This window comes from Manis pentadactyla, chromosome 12, assembly GCF_030020395.1.
Source record: "Manis pentadactyla isolate mManPen7 chromosome 12, mManPen7.hap1, whole genome shotgun sequence".
In the NCBI taxonomy this organism is placed as follows: domain Eukaryota; kingdom Metazoa; phylum Chordata; class Mammalia; order Pholidota; family Manidae; genus Manis; species Manis pentadactyla.
In genome coordinates, this window is record NC_080030.1 from 81,826,931 (window position 1) to 81,851,253 (window position 24,323).

At 39.7% G+C, this 24,323-nt stretch overlaps 1 long non-coding RNA gene and 1 pseudogene across 1 annotated transcript; both read left to right on the forward strand.

Annotated features, from left to right (window-relative positions):
• Positions 1–508: 508 nt before the first annotated feature.
• The window catches only part of LOC130679806 (centrosomal protein of 162 kDa-like), an 83,588-nt pseudogene continuing 59,773 nt past the window's right edge, over positions 509–24,323 (forward strand).
• On the forward strand, positions 14,417–19,310 carry LOC130679834 (uncharacterized). Its single transcript, XR_008992790.1, has 3 exons — positions 14,417–14,544; positions 16,723–16,869; positions 17,204–19,310. It is a non-coding gene; the product is annotated as an uncharacterized LOC130679834 (long non-coding RNA).

Sequence of the window (24,323 nt, forward strand, 5' to 3'; positions counted from 1 at the left end):
TTGCTTTGCCGCTATCAGTACATAACTGCTGTAACTTGCCATTCACCATTATCACCTGGCACAAAACACCAGGGCAGAGACTGAGACAGCTGCAGCGGTAGAGAGGCCCAGAGGCAGAGACCCGCTTGCTGCATGCAGACTTGCTCTGAGTGATGGGATTCTAGTGACTGACCTGCCACCGTGGGAATAAAGTTGAGTATAAACCCTTTCACCCCAAGAACGTTCTATTGTCATTTTTCGGTCTCATTGAATCCATAGTGAACTTCCCTGAGGCTGAAACCCATTGGCAAGACATCATCCATCCTGGGGCCAAAAGGATCAGCTCTGTCTTGCCGAAGGGTTCATGTATCACACTTAGAAACAACCAACCAAAAAATATCCTAAATTGAATTGACTTGTACATCGTAAGGATTAAGTGAAATAATGCATGCGAAGCTATCAACTTCAGTGCTCAATAAATAGTAGCCTTTAAAAAATATTATTATCCAAATCTTTATTTTCGCAACAGTTCTTGGAATATATACATTTGTATCATAATAGACTTGCTGAATGAGAAGTTAGGGCCGGAGATGGAGCTCCTTAACCCTGAGCCGCTAGTAGCAACCCTTTCAACTATTTTACTTAGTGAAATCCTAAATGCTGCCCTCTGAAACTCCAGCTTGTGGGGTTTTTTTCCCTTTTAGAAAGAAGAAAAAGCTAAAATAAAATAAAATCCAATAAGTAATTGCAAGATGCCGCTATATGGGGGGAAAGGAGGGGTACCGGCACATCTTGAGATATTCTTAAAAGAGTAGCGGGTTGCGGTGTGTAGGTGTATTTTCAGTTCTTGCCCACTAGATGGTGGAAGAGTCCCTATCCTGACAACAGTTCTTTCCCATAGGTTCGCATTTTTCTTGAAACGCCCCCACAGGGCTTTGCACATGGAGGATATCAAGTAAGTTAAAATTTTTCAAAACTTCTGCATGGAAAGCAAAGAGCTGAAACGACAAGGGTAGGGAAGACAGAAGATGCGAAGTGATGAGAAATGAGGAAATAAAAGGACCGCGGGGAGGGGGCTAAACTACATTTCCCAGGAGGCCTCGGGCTGCGCCTACATCACCCATCATGCCCGAGCTCGGGCCCTAGCCGGTCTTCTAAGGAGTGCAGAGAAAGCCGCGGGAGTCTTCGTTGATGGAGCAGCGGCGGCTCTGATCCACTAGATTATTGTGGGCCAAGGCTTTTGCCACCTTCCTTCCTACCCGCAAAAAGATACTAACAATTTTCCAGCCCGGGCACGAGCCACGTGACAGGCCAGTGTCATGTGACCCCGGTGCTGGGCCGCGGAAGTCTGTTACCGTGGCAACTGATCGGACCCCACAGCCTTCCGGGGAAGCGCGGAATTTAGAGAGGTAGGTAGATGAGTCGCGGACTCTCGCTTTGCACCCGGTTCACCATGGCCGAGATTGTCCTCAGGCTAGCTTTCCAGGGCCACTCTCTCCCCTTCCTCCGCCCAGTCTCCCCTGCAGGTGCGCCTTTGACTTCCGGCCAAGTCCGGAGCCCACGCTTCCTGCTGGGGCCCGCTGCGGAGCTGAGCCCTTCCGGGGGGATCCGCCTCTCACCAAGGTCTGAGGCCCTGACCTTAACCACACACACTCTGAGCCGAATCAGAAATGCGCAGTGTGTGGGAGGAACTGTTCTGCAGGTTGAGCAAAGTATTATCCAGGTCTGCACACGCATACTTCTCCCTCCCTTGCCTCTGGAAATAAGCTGCCGTTTGAGCTGCTCAAGGAGTTACAATCCAGAATCTGTAGCAGATCTGAAGTTTGATTCAAAGAGAGCTTTGCGTTCCAAGTCACTATTGCATAGTTTTTGCTGCATAGTTTGTTCTCTTCAAAAGAAACAAAATTCGTTCTGGTTTGAATACTCCATTAATTTAATTTTTTGGTAGATTCTGAGTCTTAAAAAATTACATTTGTCTGTATCTGCAACATCCATATCTGTAAGCTATCTAGTTCGCAAAACTGTTAATATGGATTGATAAATAGCTGAACCATAAGGTGCAAAAACTCTGTCCTGTGCTTTGCAAAAAAGAAAGTGTTTTGGGTTGCTAATTTACAATTTTTAAAAGATTCTTCAAGAGGACTTGGTTTGATTAAGAAATGTTAACACACGCACACACACACACACCCCTCTAATGTGTATAGATTTAGTTAATATTGTGGAGGCCATCTTTTAACAATTCAATGTTAACAATGAAAATGTAATTCTGGATCTTAAGTGCATGACAAACTGTGAAAGCTGCTTTTCCAGATCAGTTTTATTAGTGAATTAGGAATCTCTTGTCCAGCTGACTGGTCCGTATTGTGCATATATGCTAAGTCATAAGAGAAATAAGAGGTGTTTGAGGTTTAAGTCTGGTTGTTTTCATGATGTAATGTGGATTTCATCAAAAAGGTGTTTATTATTGTTTCTTGTTTTATAGCGTTTTCAATGTTTTCAATGGAATGTTTAGTTTGAGAAGTGAAAACTGCTGATTATGGCTTACTATTCCAAAGAAGAGCTGGATGAAGAATTTGAACAGTTCATGAAAGAGGTAAGTTTATGTTTTTAAAAGTTTTATTGTAAATTTGTCTCATAAGAAATTCATCTTTCAGTTCTCTCTCACCCCTAAGATACAGTCTGCCTACCTTGAAAATAAGACAGCTAGTTATTTTACCAGCAAAGTGGGTTTATTTGGGAATGGCAATTTGGGGCAAGCAAGCTATGGCAAAAACCATACGCAAATCCAGAAAACAAAGGAGAAGAACATTATAGAGGGAAAAGGAGGAAGTTGCAAGGGGCTGTCTGAATAAAAGTACATTGGAAGAAAGAGAATTCAGGGTGGTGACGGTTTTCTGTTGAGTGAGCTGTTGCTGAGTGAGGAAAAAATCTTCCTCCTCCTGGGGTAAGAAAATAGGCTCTTCCTGTTGGAAACTGTAAGGTTCCCTTGTTGGGTTCTGCGATGGATGATGAGTTGGTGGGGTGTGAGAGCCCTCCCAGCTGTACTTCAAGTGAAGTGCCCTTTTTTCAGTCTCACATTTCCCCCTTTTGATCAAGGTCTTTCCTTGAAAGCATCGCTGACCAGGAATTGGATCATCTGTGTCCCTCAGTTCCAGGAATGACCTTTCCTGTGTTGTGTCCCATGTCAGAGCGAAAGTGCACAGCATTTGGAAACCATTTAAGGCCACATTCGAGGTTAGGATGGAGAACTCTCAAGCATTTGCCATCCGAATCTGTATCTTCTCAAGGTTGTACACATTGGAGATCATCCTGAAGCACTGAGTTAACTTCACACCTAATTTGGTACACTGTTTCTCCAAAGGTTTGATAGTCAACAGTTATAAAACTTAAAAGTACTTATACAAACATAATTAAAAATAACATGGCTATTCTAAATTGTATGATGGTTCTGAACCAGGACCCTAGGCCTAAAGGTCACCAACGGAACAAATCAAAGGACCATGGAGAATCAGGTGAAATTTGTTGTAGTAACTGTGCTTATTCCCTAATTTTACGGAATTGGGTTTCTACTGGGTTTCTACTTCCCCAGAGTTTATCCACGTGCAATAGGTGGTGTTTACTATCACATAGACACCTTGTTCAAAAAGTAAGTAAAAGAAGGCGATGTGATTGTCCAAAACTGCTTCTGACAATTAGTCAAGTGGTCCTTGTTGGGCTGCTTCTGCTTTGAATAGGGACGCGGCCGACTCCCCTGATGTTAGGGAGGGACAGCTGATCGTGTTGTCACTGGTACTTATTCCCACTGAGGGAGAAAGGCTCTCCCCGGGGAGGCAAACCTGGAGTCTCAGACACCTCTTGAAAGTTGTTTAAGGTGCCCATGAAGGTTCACCAGAGGGAAGCTACTGTTTTGTTATGAAGAAAAACGGAGAAGAGTGAGTGCAGCAAGAGCACACTGTCCTTTTATTCTCCAGCCATCAAGGTGATGGGCTGCCCAAGCCTAGAGGCCATTACCAAAATGTTCACACAGAAAAGGGTAGCCAGGAGATGCACATAGGGCTCCCTCCTAAGTAGTAGTATTTATGGACCTATTGTTGGTAGAGAGGTATTAGCATCATTTAGTCAAAGCCCAAATACCATGTTATCACATACAGAAAGCCTTCCTATATGTGGGTATGACAGCCAGCTTACAAAGGGTCAACTTACATTGGCTGTTTTGTAGTGTCTTTTATGTATATATTATATATATATGTATGTGGGGTTGGGTTAAATTGAGCAGGACCAAGGGTTTGTGGATTTAGTGTTCTATCATGATAAAGGGGAACTATGGAACAGTTTAGGCATGCAGTGACTTTCAGGATTCCAGTTAAATTACTTAGAGGGTAAACTAAGGGATCACTGTTATTGTGAACAGATTGAGGTTTCTGGTAACAAATGAAACAGTCAGAGAAGTTTCACCCTTTTGCAATAGATGGGAAATGTGGATGAGTGTTATCTGTCCGAGGAAGAAAGGGAGAAAATATAGTATAAGAAGCAACAGTGAGAAAGAGGTACACAGGACTAGTCTGGACATCTTGGGAAAACTTTGTCTCCATGAGATGTCATCTGCTTCAGTTCCTAGAAATATTTACTTTCAGGTCACCAGTCGGTGTGCAGGTCCAGTCGGGGTTTGGTACTCTCTTTTGATATGACGTGAATCCAGAAGTCTGTTCCCTGCAGTTTGGCAGCCCAAGGATTGTTTAATAGTACCTGGTAGGGGCCCTTCCAGCAAGGTTGAAGAGAGTACTTGTAGAGGTGTCTTTTCCAACAGACAAAAATCTCCGGGTTGCAAGGTGTGATGTTCACAACCATTGTCTCCTGGGAGCATGCTGTGAGAGGATGGTTCTGCTACACAGGTCATTCTCAACAGCAGCAGTAAGGCCTTTACGGTGCTGGAGCAGATCTCCTTTCTTCAGCTCTGAATCAAAGGAGGCAGGAGCCAGGGGCCCCAGACACCTTGCAACAGTCTCAAAAGGAGAGAATTTGAGTCCCAGAGGGGTAGATCTGGAATGTAGAAGGATCAGTGGGGATGCTTTTGGCCAGGGTATTTGAAGGCTCTTTATAAATTTTGCCGGTTGGGTCTTAATAATGCCATTAGTACATTTAACTAGCCCTGAGGGTTGAGGGCAGTAAGCAGTTCGAGTGCTATAGGACCTGCACAGACCTGTCAAAGGACTTGACTAATGAGGTGGGCTCCCCAGTTACTATGACATTTGAGAGGGGTTCCCCAGGTAAAAATAATATTTTCTAATAAGATTTTAGCCACAAAAGGCAACATAGCCTGTCTACAAGGGAAAGCTTCAGTCAAAATGAACAAACATACGAGCCATGACTAAAACATTTATATCCATGAGGGGGGAACAGAATAAAACCCATTTGCCAAATCTAGGCTGGGGGGGTCTCATGGATGGGTTTCTCAGAATTATATATTGGATTGGTGGATAAGCAAAATAGGCATTTTTTGCAGCCTTATTAATGGTTCCCCACCAGTATTTGTTCAGGAAGACTGTCATTTTGTCAGTAGACCAGTGACTTAATGCATGTACAGTGACAGGCAATAGGGATTTTAGTCTCTGGCAGGACTAGACTGTTACTTGGCCCAAGCTGGAGTTCTCTCTTTTTAGCAAAGCAACAATTACTAGATTGCTGTTATTGCTTCTACCTTTCTGGGTCCATTTTGGGCATCTCTTGTCAGTTTTCCTAGATGATCATTTGCTGAATCATTCCTTTGGACCATGGCAGAGGTTTGGTTATTGATACCTTTAAGAGCAGCATTTTTAGGAGTTTCCTTTGGCCTCCAGGGAGTCAGAGCTGGAATGCCCGGGAACCTCAGTAATAGCCAGAGCAGCTGGCACAAGTATGGCTTCTAACCAACTTGGTCGGTAGAGCCATTTTAATTTTATCCCATTAGAAGTAAGGGAAACTTGCTGTTTCCATAACATCCCAAGATCATGGACTACTCCAAAGGCATATTGATTATCAGTATATAGATGTTTGTGTTTTTACCCTTGGCCAAGGTACACGCCCAGCTAAGGAGCATACAATTAGGCCTGTGGGGCTGAAGGTAAAGGTGCTGCTTCAGTGACTTGGAAAGGAGTTTAAAAAGTGCACCCTGCGTGATACTTACCATTTTCATCTTTTAAATAAGACCTGTCAGTAAACCATGAAAAATCTGCAATGGTTAGAGAAGTTTTCTGTACATATCATGGAGTCGAAAGATGATCTTTTCAGCATCAAGCAGCTACGATGGGTTTTGTCAGCGAAAGGGGAGAAGAATAGCAAGACTAAGGTTGTTACAGCAGGAAAGAGTTCAAGCAGGAGCAGTTGGCAAAAGGCTTTCATAGGAGGTAAGATGACTGCCAAAAAGCACTGGATGCAGTGTGGACTCACGAGGGCCGCCTCACGGGGTGCAGGGATGGTTGGAGGGACCCCACGGTCATTTCCTTGGTGGCCTCACCCAAAGGGCAATGGCGGGAATGGCTCTGAGACAAGGTGGGCTGTCCGTGGGCCCCAGGGCCTACTTGTTGGCTTGAATACCCTATGGGTTAATGATGCTTTCCACATTTTTGGGCGAGTACTTGAAGGGCAATTCCCTTTCTTCTCACATACAAAAAGGAAAAAGGAGAGCTGACAATTGGGATGTCTGAAAGCAGGGACTTTATTAAGCTTTTCTTTAAGGCCCCAAAGGCTATGTTATCTTGATTTCCCAAATTATAGAGTCAGGTTTGTTGTTTCTTAGTAAAACTTACAGGGATTGGGCTATAAGAGAAGCTTGGAATTCAATTGTGACAGTAAACAGCTAGCCTGAGAAGAACTTCATGATTGGCTCTTAGTTTTAGGTATTGGGAAGTTCAGGATACTGTGAAGCTGGATCTAAATGTAGTCCTTGCTCCGAGATCGGTGCCCTAAATATTGAATCTTAAGTTTGAACAAACAGCAGTTTTTCTTTGGAGACTTTATGTTCTTCTTAGGCTGAAAGTTTTCCTGGGTGACCCCTGTCCCCCTGTGGAGATGCCTGGGAAAGGGAGCAGAGGGGCAAGTCATGCACACATTGTAGGTCCTCCAGGAGAGGTCGTGTCATCTAAGTCGGCTCTTAAGGTTTGCAAGAAATAACAGGAACTCAGAAAAAACCTGGAACAATATTGTCTGGGTATATTGTTTTCCTTTCCAAGTAAGGCAAAAAGATACTGGCTAGCCTTATCAACTGGAATACTAAAGAATGCCCTGCATAGATCAATTATAGAAAAAAATTTCATGGACTTTTAGTTACAGTGAAAAATCTCAGTAGGAATAGTTGCTAGTAGTAGATGGGGTTAAGAACAACAGGGTGCTGAGGGATACTGATGTACTGATGTTATTTTTTGCTTGGAGGTCCTGCACAAGCCAACATCCTTGGCCGCTGGGTTTTCTTACAGGTAAAATAGGGGTGTTACAAGGACTAGTGCAGGGGATAATGAGGTCCTGAGCCTTATAATCTATTATAGGCGTGATGGCTTCTTTATTTATAGGGTTTTTATTGGTTAACTCTGGGTAGAGGTTGTGAGGGATCTATTTGAATCTTACTAGGAGGTGCACTGTGGATTCTGCCAATATCAGTTGAGAGTTTTGCCCATAGGGAAGGTAGGTGGTAGCTGACCCAACAGTGACAAGTGGTTAGTGTCCTTAGAACCAGCTCCAGGGCCATCAGAGATGGAACAAGTAAAAGATGTTGAAGTGCTGCTTGATTTACCCAGGTTTATATTAGTTGCTGCTATCAAATTCTATAATTATTTCCCCCTTTTTAAAGAAAAAAAAATCCAGCATGATATTTTTCCAAGAAATCTTAGCCCAGTAAGTGAATCAGGTCAGAGGAACTGAGGAGAAAACGGTGGGTGTATTTCAGAGGACCTAACGCAAAGGGATGGGGTGGAGACGGGAACTGTTGCGGTTTCTTAGAGACCCCCACTGTGTAGACCGTTTTGGTTCTCTGAGGCAGAGGCTGCTCTGTTCCAGTGGGCAGAGCCCTGAGAATGTAGCTCAGTATCAGAGAGGGCAGGTAGAAACTCATTCCCAGTCTAAAGAGGCGTTTCTGTGAGCCGGTCAGAGGGAGGACGGGATGAGCCCTGTATCTCTTGGAGCCCCGTCACTGGGGACTAAGAGGACATTGGAAAGACTGGGTAGAGGGCCGAAGGCATCTGGAGGGCATGTTTGTAACAGTCTTTTTTCCAGTGCCCTGGTTTTTTGCATCAGTGTCAGAGATCAGGCGGGTTTTGTTTTTGTTTAAGGACCTCCATTTTGTTGGAGTTAAAAATGAAGAATTTTAGTGGTTTTCCTTTAAGTTGAATCATCTAGAGTGTGGGCAAGCTGGTTTGCTAAGTTAACTAAATCTGGGGTGGACATAGTTTCCCATTCCATCCCGGTCCTCTTAACTAGAAGGCAATGATCTTGGCTCAATCCATTAATGAACACAGAATTAAGGGCTACCTGAGTGGACTCGACATCCAAAAGAGGACCAGAGTTTTCCTTAAAAACTGAAGTTGATTGCGGTAATCATGAACAGGTTCATCAGGCTTTTATGTGTAAGTGTGAATTATGATCCAGTCAGCAGGCGTAGGGAAAGCTCTTGTAGTTCTGTGGAGGCCTAGGGCCAGGGTTCAGCCTCCTGCCAAAAGTGAGGTCTGGTTTTTTAAATCCCTTTTAGGATTTTTTCATCAGGCCCGTGTCAGCCAGTGTTGGGCCTGGGCCTCACCAACAAGCATATGAACTACTGGGTTGATAGATTTAAATAACAATTTTTAAATTCCTCAGCTAATCTATGCAGAACTTCAGTCACTTTGCAAAAGTCTTTGACTTTAGCTTGTAATTCAGCTTTCTTCCAGGGAACACAAGAAACTAAGGGTTTGGCAGTCAGATCCTCAGAGGACTTAACTTCAAAGGGGCAGGTTCTGATCAGTTCAGAGGAGTCGGGAGCAGGGAGAGGTTCAAGGCCTGGAGAAAAAAGAAAGCCCAGAGAGACGATTAGAATAAGGAAGCAGAGAATTTAAGGGAAGAAGGATGGCTCTGGAGGCAGGACTTGACACAAGATGGCTTGAAAGACAAAGAAGAGGGGAAAGGGAAAGAGAGGCCTCGGAAGCCATTTTGACTTATTTCAGTAGTTTTTTTGCCTTGGATAATTTAGAAATTGGACTTTGCAAAGAGGCAATTTTAGTGTCCTGAATACATTTGATACCAATTAAAATAGGCATTCTTTTCACTTTGTTTAATTTTAGAGCTGTGGTCTTCTAATTTGCTTTTGAGAAAGGTTAACTTTGGAGGGATCAAACATTCCTCATAACAGCAATTGAAGTCTAAATTATCTTTAGCTAAGTTGATCCATTTGGGTAAAAATATGGATGAGGAGGGACCATAGCTTTAAACCTAAAGTTGGCTGGGGTCCCAGAAGGAAGGCTCTCCTGAGGGACTTCAGAGGATTGGGATCCCATTCCTCAAGGCCAGACGTTCAGAAAAACAAACGCGTACTCACCAGAAGGGACAAAGCCTTCACAAAAGCAAGAGTGACTAAGCCTTTAAACAGAGTCGGAATAAAGCTGGAAAGCTCAAAATGCAAAGGGGGCGGAGCGTGGATCCGAGAGAGACTGACCCTCCAACCCCCAGGGTCAGCCAGAAAGCACTCAGCTCAGAGGGAATCAGCACCTGGGCGCTCACTAGCCTCAGTGTTGTTGGAGGACATCTGGGTCCTACTTCTGATCACCAAGTGACGACAGCCTTGGAAATAAAGCAGCCAGTTGTTTTACCAGAAAAATGGGTTTATTTAGGAATGGCAATTTAGGTATGCAATTCGGGACATGCAAGCTGTGGCAAAACGATAGGCAAGCCCAGAGATCAAAGGAGAGGAATGTTACTTTATAGAGAACAGTGGAAGCCGGGAGGAGCTGCTGTGAATGAAAGTCGTTGGGAGGAAAGCCAGAGTTCAGGCTGGTGGTTTCCCATTGGCTGAGTTGTAGACGTTTCTCACTGGATGGGCTGTTGCTGGGCCTGGAGAAAACCTTCCTGCCTCCTGCTGGGGGAGTAAAGTAGGCTTTTTCCTGTTGGAAAGTGTAAGGTAAGCGTCATCCTAGGATTTGCAGTCGAGGGGTTGGCAGGGTGTGAGAGCTCCCACTTTGGGCTGCTCAGCTCCACTATAAATGAGATTTCCTTTGTTCAGTGTCACAGGTTTATCACCAAACCCTGTCAACTCTGCCTCCAGGATATATCTATTAACCCCGTAGGCCTCTCCCTTTTCATGTTACCATCCTAGTCCAGGACAGTCTTCTCACCTGGGCTACTGCAGCTGTTCCCAAGCATTGCTTTACCACACTGCAGCCAGCATGATTGTTCTGTAAATCAGACTGTTCCTCCTCTATGTAAAACACTGTTGGCTTCCCATTGCGTAGAACAGAACCCAGACTCTTGCCCGTGGCTATAAAGCCCAGGGTGATTTTGCTCATGTCTGCCTTACTCACCTTATACTACTCTCCTCCCTTATCCACTCACACTGCAGTGGCCTTTTTTCTCCCCCAGGGATGCCAAGCCATTTCACATTAGGAGCTTTGCACTAGCGGTTCCCTTTGCCAATAATGCTGTTCCCCTATTTTTTCGCTGGCTGTCAAAGATCTAATTTTAAATACCACTACTTGAAGATTTCATCTTAAGAGAGCTTATCCAGTAAAAAAGTAACCACCAAGGCACTTCTTAGTGGACCACATATTTAATGCTCTGTGTGGCATTTAGCATGATTCATTATTTTACTCGTGTAGGTCTGTTTTCTTCCTCTCTCTCATAAGAATGTATGGTCTGTGATGTGATGGCTGTATGTTCATTGCTATACCTGCCATACTGAATAGATGCTTAATAAATATTTGCTGAATGAATAAATAAGAGGATTGTACTACATCCTAGGTACTTATATACACGGAGAGGCCTTGCAGGACATTCAGGAGAGACATTTTAAACTGTTAGGCTAACATTCTTGTTCATAAAGGGAGTTGATAGTAGAAAGAACCTCAGTTTCATTATCTAACAGGAAAAATAGTACTTACTTTGTAGGATTGTTGTCAGGATTTAAAAGAACATTCACCAATTGCCAGGATGTAGCAGACATTCAGGGTATGAGTACCACTTCCTATTTGAAAATTGAGTTTTTTAATGTAAAAAATGGGCACATTTTGAAAATTAGGTTTACAGGAAATATTTTCATTGTAAAAGAAAGCAATTACAGACTGATTTTTTTCCCAACCCTCATTTACAACCCGTTCAACATTCTCTCCCTCTTCCTCCCTCCCTTCCTTTCATATTCAGCCTCAACTCACGGAAGCTCTTACCTCATGTTAGAGATTTGTGTAAGGCCGTGTCTCATTCTTAACAGTGAAAACCATGATTTTAGAGTCAACGCTAACTTCTTTAGTCATTTTGATAAACTATTGTTCAAACTCTTTGTTCAAGATATGGTTTACATATCTTGGCTTATACGGAGATTGATGAGACCAGCCTTTTTTTTCTACAGATTTATTGAGATATCATATGCCATACACTTCACCCATTGGAAGTGTACCATTCACTGGTTCTCTAGTATATTCAGAGTTATACAGTCATCAGCCCAAACACTTTCACAACATCTCATCATTCCAAAAAGAAACGGTGTGCTCATTAACAGTTACCCTTTTCTCTAGCCTTCGGCACCACTAATCTGTCTCTGAATATATGTTTTTTATGGATATTTCATAGAAGTGGATTTATACAGTATGGAGTCTTTTGTGATCAGCTTCGTCCCCTTAACGTTTTCAGGGTTCATCCATGTTGAAGCATCTGTCAGTACTTCCGTTTTATAGCAAAACCATGTTCCATATGGATTTACCACATTCTGTTTAGCCACATACCAGTTGATGGACTTTGAGTTATTTCCACTTTTTGGCAATTATGAATAATGCTGCTATGAACCATTGTGTACAAGTTTTTGTGTGGACTGTGTTTTTGTTTCTCTTGTTTATATACTTAGCAGTGGAAACAGTGGGTCATATGGTAACTCTATGTTTAATCTTTTGAGGAACTGCCAGATGTTCTCTAAAGTAGCTGTGCCATTTTATGTCCCGACAGTGGTATATCAGTAGAGAAGCGTTCTGGTTTCTCCATATCTTTGCCAGCACTGTTGTTATCTGGCGACCAGCTTTTTGTTTTGTTTGTTTTTAGTGATAGAAATCTAGAAAGCAGAAGACTGTCGAAGGTGAGAATACCAACTATGTGGTAGGTGGTGGGTGTTCTCCTTTTCTTTTTCTGATCTTTGCCACAACCCTGCAAGGTCAGTGGTACTATGACTATAACTGATGTATAAACTGAAAAGAGGGGTAACTTTCCCTAAACAACAGAGCTAGCATATTTTAAAGTCTGAAAACCTGCCTGGCCCCTAGAACCTACACTCCTTCCACACTCTTATGAGGCCATGGGGTTTAGAAGGAATAGACTGAGTCTCAGGCAGATTGTCTGCATTTGGTAAACAGTGACATGTAGGGAGGAGAGAGAAGTGGCACATTTCAAAGTGATAGTGAGTTTAGAGACTGATTGGAAAGTGATGCAACTAAAATTCAGATGGTATAAAGAATATTTTTCTTTCTTCCTACTTCCTGCCTGGTTGTCAGGGAAGACAATCAGTTCTTTTTTTAATATTTAAAAACGGATATTCTTACAAGTCATTGAGGTAGAATTGTTTGGTTGGCAGGGGAAAGTGTGGAAGTTTATAAAGTCACCCCGGAACACAGGGTGGTGGAAGACAGGCAGGTTTTAGTCAGAGAGGCTTCAGTTTGAATCCCAGCTCTGTAACACTCACAGTAGAAACTTGGGCTTCAGGATTGCTTAAGATTACTTAAGGGGTGACATAACCTAGGTATATATCCTAAAAGAGCAGGCATGAAATAAATGTTGATTTCTGCACCACACAAAATGTGTAGAATGAGAATAGAAAGGACCAAGAGCTGATCCTAGTGGAACACTAGGGAAGTCTAGTGTTAAAGAGCCAGGATCTCCTAAAAGGGATGAGTGGGAAAGGTCACAGAGCTCAAGTCTGACCTGGAGGATGTGATGCTGTGAAGCCAAGGTAAAGACTTTCAAGCAGTAGGAGTTGGTCACCAGTGTCAAATTCTGTGATGTGATCAGGATGACTGGCAGGGATCCTTTATCTGTGGGTTGTAGGCGATCTTTGGTGTCTGGAGGGCTGTTTTGAACGGGAAACAGATTTTAAGGGGTTGAGCGGTGAACTCACAAAGTTGGCATATAAAGAAGTGATCAGTAGAGTAAAAGGGAGGTGGGGATAAGGAACTCTTCCTGGTTGTTCTGTTTTGTTTTTCCTTTGCTTTTTCTTTTTTTTAAAAGGTCGTGTCGACCCGAGTGCTCATGCTTGCATTCCACGGTTGTGCCTGGTGCTCTGCTAGGCCTGGGGATGCAGTGGTGGGCAGGTTTATGATCTGAGGGAGGCAGGAGGGGAAAGAGAGGAGGCAGGGGAGCTTCCGTGATGACAGGGGATACCCAAGGGCGAGAAAACCAGGAGAGCTGGGAGTGACCCCTTGGCAGGTTCTGTTTGGGAGAGGAGGAAAGAATTGCTCTTCTGTGACAGGAAGACAGTATCTTAGTAGGTGAGTTTAGTGGCGGGGTGAGGGGAAGGATGGTGGTTTTTGACTGAAGGTCTTTATTTTCTCTGTGAAGACAAAGGCCAGATTATTGGCTGCGAGCAAGGGAGGGTAGCTTCGTGTTAGAGTAGGGATTTAGAATTAGTAAAATTTGGACCTGAAGAGCAAAAAAGAATAAATAAACGCTTATTAAAGCTTATTAATCATTGCGATGAATGCTCATTTCTCTGGTAAATGCCTAAAATTCAATTCTAACCAATCTTAGACTTCTGTGTTCTTCTAGACTGATGCTAGGTAATTTTGCCCAGTCATTATTTATTCTTCGATCTTAGAGAATGTCTAGAAGGGGACTGTATCCTTTTTTCTCCTTTCCTGATTAAGTTTCTTGGTCACCTTGTCTTTATTTCATTGTTGTTGTCGCTGATTTTTTCTCCCTGGCTAGTTTACATGTTTAATTCTGGATATTAAATTAATGTTCAGAGATAAATGCTTGATTTTTAACCTGTTTTGGCCACATGTTTAGAAATATGAATTTATCCATTATTGCTGAGAATACTGTTCATGTGTGTGGCAGCTGAACAGTGAGAGAAACATTTTTAGTCATGAATCTGGGATTCTTGAATTTAAATTCAGTAACTTGTATCTGATTCAGTTTTCAGATGAATCTTTGAAAAGTCAAACAAAACACCAAGACAGCCCAAAAGAGAAGTGAAAATGAAAGATACAGTGCCTTGGTGGATGAGTGAAGATGATTTTGAAGATGGTAGTAAATATTACTCATTTTTAATTTAAGATGATGTGACCACAAGGGGTCAGTCAAGACTTTAATTCTGGATTTTGTTACTTTGCTATAATATATAAAAAAATAGCAATACTTAGAGCATGAATTTTTGAGGTATGAATTGATTTTCTTTATTACTTTACTTATTACATAATTGAGAAATACTTCTGCATTATCAGTTACTTTACATTGAGATAATTTATATTTTCTCAAATTATGATGACCAGTACGTTTACATATTATGTTTAATGATAAATTAATTTAAGGTGATTTAATAAAATATGATGACAATATATTAATTAGTCATCACATTGAAAAGGTTTTAACAAATCTATAGACTTTGATATCACAATCTGTTACTTATAATAGTAAAAAATAGTTTATTGCTTTAATGGTAAAAAAACTAATTATTGAGTCTGTCTGTACTTGTGTACAGCTTTCCCAGAACTATTCCTGGTCACGTGTTTACAACTGGGAGATTACTCTGGGATGTTTCTTCAGTATGCCTGCTATACGGGATACTGCTGGGTCTGTAAGGAACCCCGGGCCACTTCTGTTAAGTACCGACCTTCACACTCTTTGTGGATCATGAAGCACCATTTTATAAACTGATAGGATTTTTGTATCTCTTCTTTAGGGGAATATTTACCATGGCTTTGTTTTTTACACATAAAATTGAGCCCAAATTCCTTAATGTGATAATTAGTACTCTACATAGTCTGATTAGAACCCTCCTTTTCTGGCCTCATGTGCTCCAGCCACACTCAGTTATTCCTCATTTCCTGGAAATGCCATTGGCTCCATGCCTCTGTGCATTAGCTCATGCTTTCTTGCCTCTAGAATTCCTTTCCTCTCATCATTCCTGTCCAGTAAAGCTTGGCATTACCTCTTTTTTGCACTCCTTCCCTAATTCTTCTAGCTTCCTTTGTAACATAATTGTTTTCTCCTTTATTTTGGTGTCCAAACACCACATAAACACTTACATATTGTGTTGATAGTCTTAGCCTATAAGGTTACCACTGAGGTTAGGAGCTTTGTGAGGGCAGGAAACACATCTTTTTTCTTGTATCCCTTGACTCTGAACAGTAAATAAAAATGTGTTTAATACATGAATGTTAGAGTGAATTTGACAGTCACTTTTCTGTTCTTCTTAACACTATACAGTAAGGAATTGTCTTAATGGAAAATTCAGTGCATTTTTTTCATAAAACCCCAAACCATGCAACAGTGCTGAAGTTTGCATGTAAGGAATTCTTTTTTAGAATCTTTTCCCCCTTTGTGCTTGAAAAGGATATTATATAATGAAGTACTATTGGAACTGTTGACAAAGATTTGAAATTTTATTAGCATTAAAGTCTCACTTCTAGAAAGTAATAAATCAGAGATGGAGTATGCAGTTCACCCCCAAAAAGAAAGACGACTGGGCCATAGACCAACACTTGAATGTAAATTGACTGAAGTACCAGTAATTAAAAAAAAATAATTTGTCAGTCAGAAGTAGATTTGATTAATAAGGGAGACAAAGAAGGATACTTAAGAAGCAAACTGACAGTATCCACTTAAACAAGGGAGAGGGTTTCTCGGCCCAAGGCCATAACCTGGTCCCTCATTCAGCACAGATATTTATTGAGTTTATGTTATGTTTTGAGTACTAGACACTAGCACACAAAGCCAAGATATGATTCCTGACATCAAAAGTGTAGAACCTTCTGAGAGAGAAATAGCTTTCTCAGTGTTTCAGTTTTCTAGTGCTTTTAGAATTAAGAGCAAACCCCTACCTGGCCTAGAGGACAAGAATGGTCTGACCATCAACTCCTGCTCTGGGCTTATTTCCTCCAGATGCACCCTTACTCTCTGCATCCAGCCTCCCTGGCCTTTTTGCACACACCCTCAAATGTGTTCTGTGGACCTTTTGTACCGTCTCTTCCTCTGCCTGGAATTGTCTCTGTTTTCCAGTTCACCCAGTTACATCCTTCTCTTCATATAAGGATGAAGATACTCTTAGGTGGCATGGTATACTGTATTAAATACTTGTGCTTCAAAATAATTGTTAAAATATCATCTCACTATGCAAATTTTTGAAATAGTCTATCTAATAAGATCTACTGCTAGCAAATAGAACTAAATTTTTCTTTTGTGAATTTTAGGTCTGATGGATATTTATTTAGTAAACCAAGATTTATTTTGTAGCTACTGTCCACAAAATTAGTATAACAGTATTACTGAGTTGATATAGTACTGAAAAAAATTTCCTAAACATAAATATCTAACGATATTAACTCTCATCCCTAGGACTGCTTGGAACAAATGTAAGCTATTTGAAAACAAAGCAGACCGCTCAGCCTATTACGGAAACAGAGGAGCCCTCTGCCAGACGGGTTCAGGTTCTTAAGAACAGTGGAACCTCTGTCTTAAGTATTGACAGTTTAGAAACAAATGGTAAGAAATGTAAGGGATATGAGCTGACAGGCTAATTACTGTGCTTATAATCAGAATTTTTACAAAAATTAATTCATAACTGTCTTGGAGCTGCCTTTACTGACTGAACCATGAAATAGCTGTAATATCTTTAATTCTTTTAATAGCTTAGAATTACACATCTAGAAAAGCCTTATAACCTTACATATTGATTATGAATTTAAATCTGTTTGGTGGGTGAGAGATTATGTTTTAATTTTTAAAAAATTACTATAAATGTCAAGAAAGGCATTATTATAATTAATTTTTTCAAACTTATGTACATTAATAAAATATATTTGTGCTTTCCATTTAGACATGGTAATTTCTGAGCTCAATCACAGTGTCCTTGGATTGGGATTGGACACATTAGAAGAACAAGAAGAAAAAGAACAGTTTTTTGCCAGGCTTGAGAAAGGCTTAACATCTTCCATTGATTATTCAAGATTAAATAAGGAGTTAGATTCTAATGACTCCATACATTTTAAAGCTTTACATAGGTAATGTAAATTCAACATAAATTGATCATTAAATGCTTTTCATGTGTATGTTTTTGGAAGGGTGATATCTGCGTGGACTTAATGGTAAACATTGTAACAGGCAAAGGTTAGATCTTATTTTTAAGTCTTCTCTGTTCATTATTTTGGTCAGGATATCACTGCTACATGAATGGCGTATGTTGATTTGTATTTGAGAGCCCCCTTTGCCTCCAGATATCTGAAATTTCATGCCTGAGATACTGAGACTAACAGTACATTGCCAAAAAGATCCTACTAGGAAAGTAATTAGAAAGTGATTTTCCACAGAGAGGGTAAATAAGAAAGTCCAGGGAGCTGTTATAGCTTCAGGGAGAAAAGGAACAGGAAAGAAGGGGAAGCAGGCAGGGTTGGTCTGTGTCCTCCCTTCGTGGATGGTTCACCCTGATGATTATCAGGAGGTGTCCATGTATCCTGGAAATCCTACTGGTTGACTGAAGTGGTCCTCTGGTACGTACAGTAGACCTTTGACATTGTCACCTTTGTGACACCTGGTATCTTTAATTTCCTCAGGTTCAGTTTTCAATTTAAGTTTTAAAATTACAGATGGAAGTCAGATTACAACTTTACAAACACCAAGTGTTAATAAAGTAAGGAGCAGAGAATCATAACCTCTGGATGTGTAGTACCTGGCCCCCTTAGGCTGTGTAGGTTCTTGCAGACAACGGATAAAGCAGTACAGTGACTGTCATGAACTAGCCGTGCGGGGACTGACAAGTCTCCTCAGTGCACTACTGCCTCATTTTACCCTCCCTGCAAGCTGACAAGTTAGCCTGCCAGTTCCGTGGATGTGGATTAGAGAGACAGGATTCCTGGGTCAGAAATGAAGGACTATTCCTCACAACAAAAGCAGTGCCCACGTGTCATGGTTACTTCCCTCAGTACCCCATGACCCACAAGGCCCTCGGAGGCAGCACACCGCGCCATGATGGTTGTCTGCACGTGCAGTCGGCTGCTTCCCAGGAGAGGATCACTGAGCTTGCGGAACCTATTGCTCTTACAGTTAGTGGAGCCACGCCTTCTCTTTGGGCGATGCTGTTGCTTGCTTTGTCAAGTCTCACTGCCAGCACAACCCGGAGAAATGCCCTAGGAAAGGAGCGCCTGTGCTTGGAGCTCGCGGCACGCCCTGCCAAGGGCCACCCGAGGACCTGCGCGGATTGCCCCTCCCCGCCGTGTCAGTGCAGATTAAGCACACAGGCTTGTTGGCCACAAGTTTTTGCCTCACCCTTTGTAATAGTTCTTAACTTTTTGTTATTTCTTAAAAATATTCTTACCCACTGTTATTTCTGCTCTAGAACAAGCTAGTCAGAGTGCTGCATAGCATTGAGTATGCAATGCTGTTTGCTGTTTTTATTATTGTAGTTTTACAGTTTCTTGTATCTGCTAAAGATCTCACAGAAGACGAGGTTGATGGATTGGAAAAGGTAGAACTGATTCCTTGGTTTGAAAGAAAGCAGTAGGTGATTTGCTCAAGCTCCTTTGTCGCTTGTCTGAATATTTATTAGTTTATGGCTCCTATTCAGCTTCCATTTCACGATTAAATTGCTTATTAGCATGTAAATGCTGACCCTGGCATTTTTTTTCTGGCCTCCACGTAGACTTCACTGGTCTCATCACTTGTGGTCAATTCCTAATCTTCCCTGTAGAAAGACTATCTGGGCCCTAAGACATGTAAATGGATAGATTTAGGTATAAAATTGTATATTTATGTTTGAAGTTAAGAAATAGTGACATTTTTTACCCTTTGTATTTGGCAGTTAAGTTAGTCTTAGACTTTGAGAATCTTTTAAAAAAGTTTCAAAGCATTATCCTTGTAGCTCCCGAATTTTTAGTTTTTCATAGAACACGAGTACTTGAGAAAAAATATATAATATTAGAGGTTTTTAAAAACTAGCACAAAGGATTGCATGGAGGTGTATTATTAACATGTAACACTAAATAAGTAAATATTTTTCCAGTAATCAAGCTAATGCAGAATTTACTGAAGATAAAGAGGAGAATGAATCAAAACATGAAGAACAGCCAGGTAATTTCACTGGTTATAACATTTATAATATTTGAAAAGATAATATAGCTTTTAATAAAGACATTAATAAGAGAAAAATAGTTAAAAGTAAAATCAAATTATCTTGGGAAGAGCTCTGAACAAATAGAGTGAATTCCCTGTTACAATCTGAGCTACTAAGAAATTGTTGCAAGTGCCCTCCTGCGTTGTTTGTTGGTAGTGAGCAGTGGACCAGTGGAAGACAGAAAAAAGGATTTTTGTGCTAAGCCCAGGGCACCTGTGGAGCCTGGACAAACACCTCCAAAGCATGGTTGGGGGACGGGAATGGGTATTTCTTTTTCTATCTTTTGATATTTGATGTGCCTGTGTTTTTCAAATGGTTTTCTTATAGATAGCATATAGCTGTAATTTGGTGTTTTAGCCAATCTGATAACTTCTGACTTTTAATTGAAATGTTTATACCCTTTACACAAACATCCATTGGCAATGGTTATTTATTGTTTGCCATTTGTTTTTTAGCTCTCCATCTTTTTTTTCTTGTTACTGTGTTTGTCCTGTATTCTATTGGATTATTTATAGCATTCCATTTTATCCCTTTTTTGTCTTGTTAGTTATACCTGTTTGCTATATTTTTGCTTAGCTGTCCCATGATTCACAATATGTCTTTTTCTTATTAGTCTGTATTATACTAGTTTATACAAGTCTTAACAGTAACACTCTCCAAACACTCAGTTTTTGTCATACATTTTTCTGCTATGTATCTTAAAAACCCCCACAATACATTATTACTTATCATTATTAATATTAATGCTTTTATATTATCACTTAATTCTTAAGGATGATAAAAAATTTTTATTTATATAAAAATTTCTATTTATCTACATATTTACCATTCCCAGTGCTTGTATTCCTTTGCACAGATTTGAATTTCCTTTTTAACTTTTATTTTGAAATGAATCTTTTAAAGTTTAGTTTTAAATTGAGGTATAATTAACATATTATTTTTCAGGTGTACAACATACTGATTGACATATATATACATTGCAAAATGATTACCACATCAAGTTGAGTTAATATTTGTCACCTTACTTAATTACAAAAAAATAATTTGCTTCTCTTGTGATAATTTTAAGATCTGTTCTCTTGGTAATTTTCATATAGTTGCTTTCTAGTATTATTTTCAGTTTCTACCCAGTATTTTTTTTTCATCATGAAGAACCTCCTTTAACAAATTTCTTGTAGTGCAAGTGTACTATCCATGAATTCTGTTTTTGTCTGAAAATATATTTGCCTTTGTTTTTGAAAAATACTTTTGCCTGATATAAAATTCTAGGCAGAGTTTTTTTCTTTGAGCACTTTAATGATTTCATTTTATTATCTTCTGATAATAAAGAGAAGTTACTGGTAATCCCTGTTATTGTTATTTTGCATATATTGTGGGTTTTTTTCTGTTTTCAAAATGTTTTGGCCATTAATTCTTCAGACATCATTTCTGTCCTCCTCCCCATCCTCTGGCCCTGATTACAAGCAGGTCAGAAAACTGAATTCCGTCCCCCAAGTTACTCAGACTGTTTCCTTTAAAGCTTTTTTCCTCTCTGTGCTTCTGTTTTTATTGCTATGTGTTCAAGTTCACTAATCTTTTTTCTTCTTTTCTTTAATCTTCTGTTAATTCATCAAATGATTTTTCTTTCACTCTAGAATTTCCTTTTGGATTTTTTTTCCCCAAATCTCTTTAGTCTCTTCCCTCAGGGTTATTTTTTTCTCTAGTCCTCAGCATTGAGCATATTCTGCATGTGTTCCCAACATTTGTTCCAATATATTTCCAACATTTGTTCATTTCTGGGTCTCTTTCTATTGACTTCTAGTTACGGCCATTTTTTTCCACCTTATTGTAAGTCCAGTGATTTTTTTTTTAGTTGGGTATTGGATATGTAGATTTTTACATTGTTAATTGTCTGGATTTTGTTTTCTTCTTTAAGAGTGTTGAGCTTCGTTCTGGCAGTTGATGCTGCCAGTTTAATCCTTTCAGGCTTTTCTTATGTTTCGTCAGGGGAAGTCTAGAGTGACCTTTGACCTAGCTGAGTTTGGCACTACTGCTAAGGCACAGCCCCCCTGAGGTTTCTGCTGAATGCCCTTACTTCACAGTGAGGACTTATTCCACTCAAGATGGTTAAAGCCCCAGTCTTCTTACCCTGTGTGAACTCTGGGAATTGTCCAGCCTGAATCATCCCAGTTATTCTTTGCTAAAACTACACAAGAATGGATTAGTATTCAGCAAGGACTCAAGGAGTCCACAGGCAGATTTCTACAGCTCTGTTTCTACGTAGGTACTTCCTATCATTATCACTGCCCTGTAACTTCCAATTGCCTCAACTTTTCTGATCTCTTATCTCTGTCTGCTTAACACAAGACCATCTTGATCTCCACATTCCCTGCTCAGCTTTCTAAAATATATACACTTTTAAGTACGTTAGGGATCAGCTCACTTGTTAATCTTTTCTTGGAAATCAAATTTTTGTGCTGCCAATTGTCCAGTGTCTGAAAACAGTTGTTTCATACATTTTGTTCAGCTGACTCATTGTTTACAAAGTCCTTAAAATCCAACATGGTAGAGGAGAAAGTCCTCTAGTGTGCTTCCTACTTGAATCAAAATTTGCAGCTAATTTCCAACAATGAAAAATGTTTCCAAAATGTATCATTTAGAGCTTTTAAATTGAGTATTGTTTATTTGAATTTTAAAAACATTTTCCATTTATGCAAATACTATTTTCAAAGTGACAGGGGTAGGGAATATAATAATAGAAATAGTACCTTGTATGTGTAACATCCTCCTCCTACAAAGATCGGAACACTACAAATATTCTCCTTCTTTTCCAACCAATATGGGAGAGCCTGGGGATTAGCTCTGATATTTCTCAGTTGAGCACCACCTTCTCGGCTTGGTTTTATTCTTCCATTTTTGTATAAACTTAATTTGCTTTGGTATTTATTTCTGGAATCTTTGATGTGCTATTTTCCTTCCCTTTATTTCTTGTTTTATCTATCTCATTTCTATCTACCAGTGACATTTTCTTCCTACTTCAAACCTAGTTTATTCATGACAAATCCCTGGGGAAGGAATATGTTGGACAACAATATTTGCCTATAGACTATTCAGTTGCTAAGTGCAGTTGACAAAATCTATTTTTTAAAAATTCACAATTGACTAGCACTTTTCCCAATCAGAAATATTTGGCTTTATTAACTTTTGGTTCATAGTAAGTACAATGCTAGCTGTAATACTAACAGATAATTATTACTACTAAATATAACACCTAACACTTGTATATATAATGCATAGTGTATAAGTCCCTGTTCTAAACACTTTCATTTTTAATCTTCTCAATGACCTTTTGTTTGAGATAAGTACTATTTTTATTCCAACATTATAGATGAGAAGAATGAGGCAAAGAGAATTTTTGACCTGATGATGGTTCTGCAGTTGAAAGTAGCAGAACCAGGAATTGAATGCAGACCTTCAGGCTCCTGGTTATGCTCTTAGGCACTGTGCTGTTTTACGTGAACTGTTGCTTATACTACCTCTCAGCAGTCACGCGGACACTACACCTCCTTCCACTGATTTCAGGGAGTTCTCAAAACTCGAGTATTGTCTAAATTCACTGTTCTACCCTCCCAGGTCTCCTCAACTTGTTCATCATTTTTACTTAAACAAATCTAATCCCTGAGGTTACTTAAAATTCAGTCATTCCTACCTTGGACATTAGAATCTTAATTATCATATATTAGTCCTAGCACCCAGAATTATGTCTAATACAAAGTAATTTCTTGATAACTGTTTTGTGAATTTAACTATATCTACTGTTATTTAGAAAATTCCAGTGTTCTTTTTTATGTGGAAGAGTTTTAATATTTGTAACAATTTGTATATAATGATTTGTAACAAAAATTGTAACAGTTATATGTAAACAGTTTGAGATTTTTATCTTTGAAAACAAATATTAAAATTTGTTTTAACGATATAAAATCTTTTGGACAGCCCTATAATATTTTAGTCAGTTAATAATATAAAAGATTAAAAAGGTAAAACTTTTATAACTAATTGAAGTACAAGAAAAATGAAATAAACCTGTCTTTTGAGTTGAATTCTATTACATCTTTGCAAAAAAAGGTGTTTCTAAAGCTATCTTTCTGTTAACATTTTAATAAATTGTTCTTATACAGACTTCTTCCTTTGGTAATCCAGTCTTTTTCTGAAATTTGACTTTCTGACCCTGTGATCTTGGTATTTTTAAACAGGTATTTTAAAACACACTTTTCTTTGGTAGGTCTTGTCCTTGTGAAGTACAGTAAATACCCCTCCTCAGTATTTATACTAATAGTGACATTACTGTCTGAAACTTAATTGGCTAAATTACTACATTCACATTCGTTGTTTCTGTACTCTAGTTCTCTGGTATCGCAGTTCTTACCAAGACTGGCCAAGTATTCTCTTCCATATTGCTTGCCATGTAAAATTTATCCTTGAAGATCCCTAATAGTAAATAGTAGAATAATCACTATTTGTTATATTGGTCTTGATCCAGACACGGTCTCTTTTGGAACTGTGTATTAGGACTAGATGTTTTGAAGATGTTATGTAACCGTAGATTCTAAATAGAAGTGAGAGACACTTTCCAGGTATTAATAAACACTCTTATTTTTAAATTTACTTAATACTTTGTCCTTGGGTGTCTATGTTACTCAGCTTGGAGGGAAAGATAAGATGACTTTAGAAATACACAAAGATTAATGTGACATGATTATTCTTAGGTACTTAATTGGATTTATACTTGTAATATGGCAATTACAATATTTTGTGAAAAATAAATAGGTCAGTAGAAGAGGTGATAGTTTGG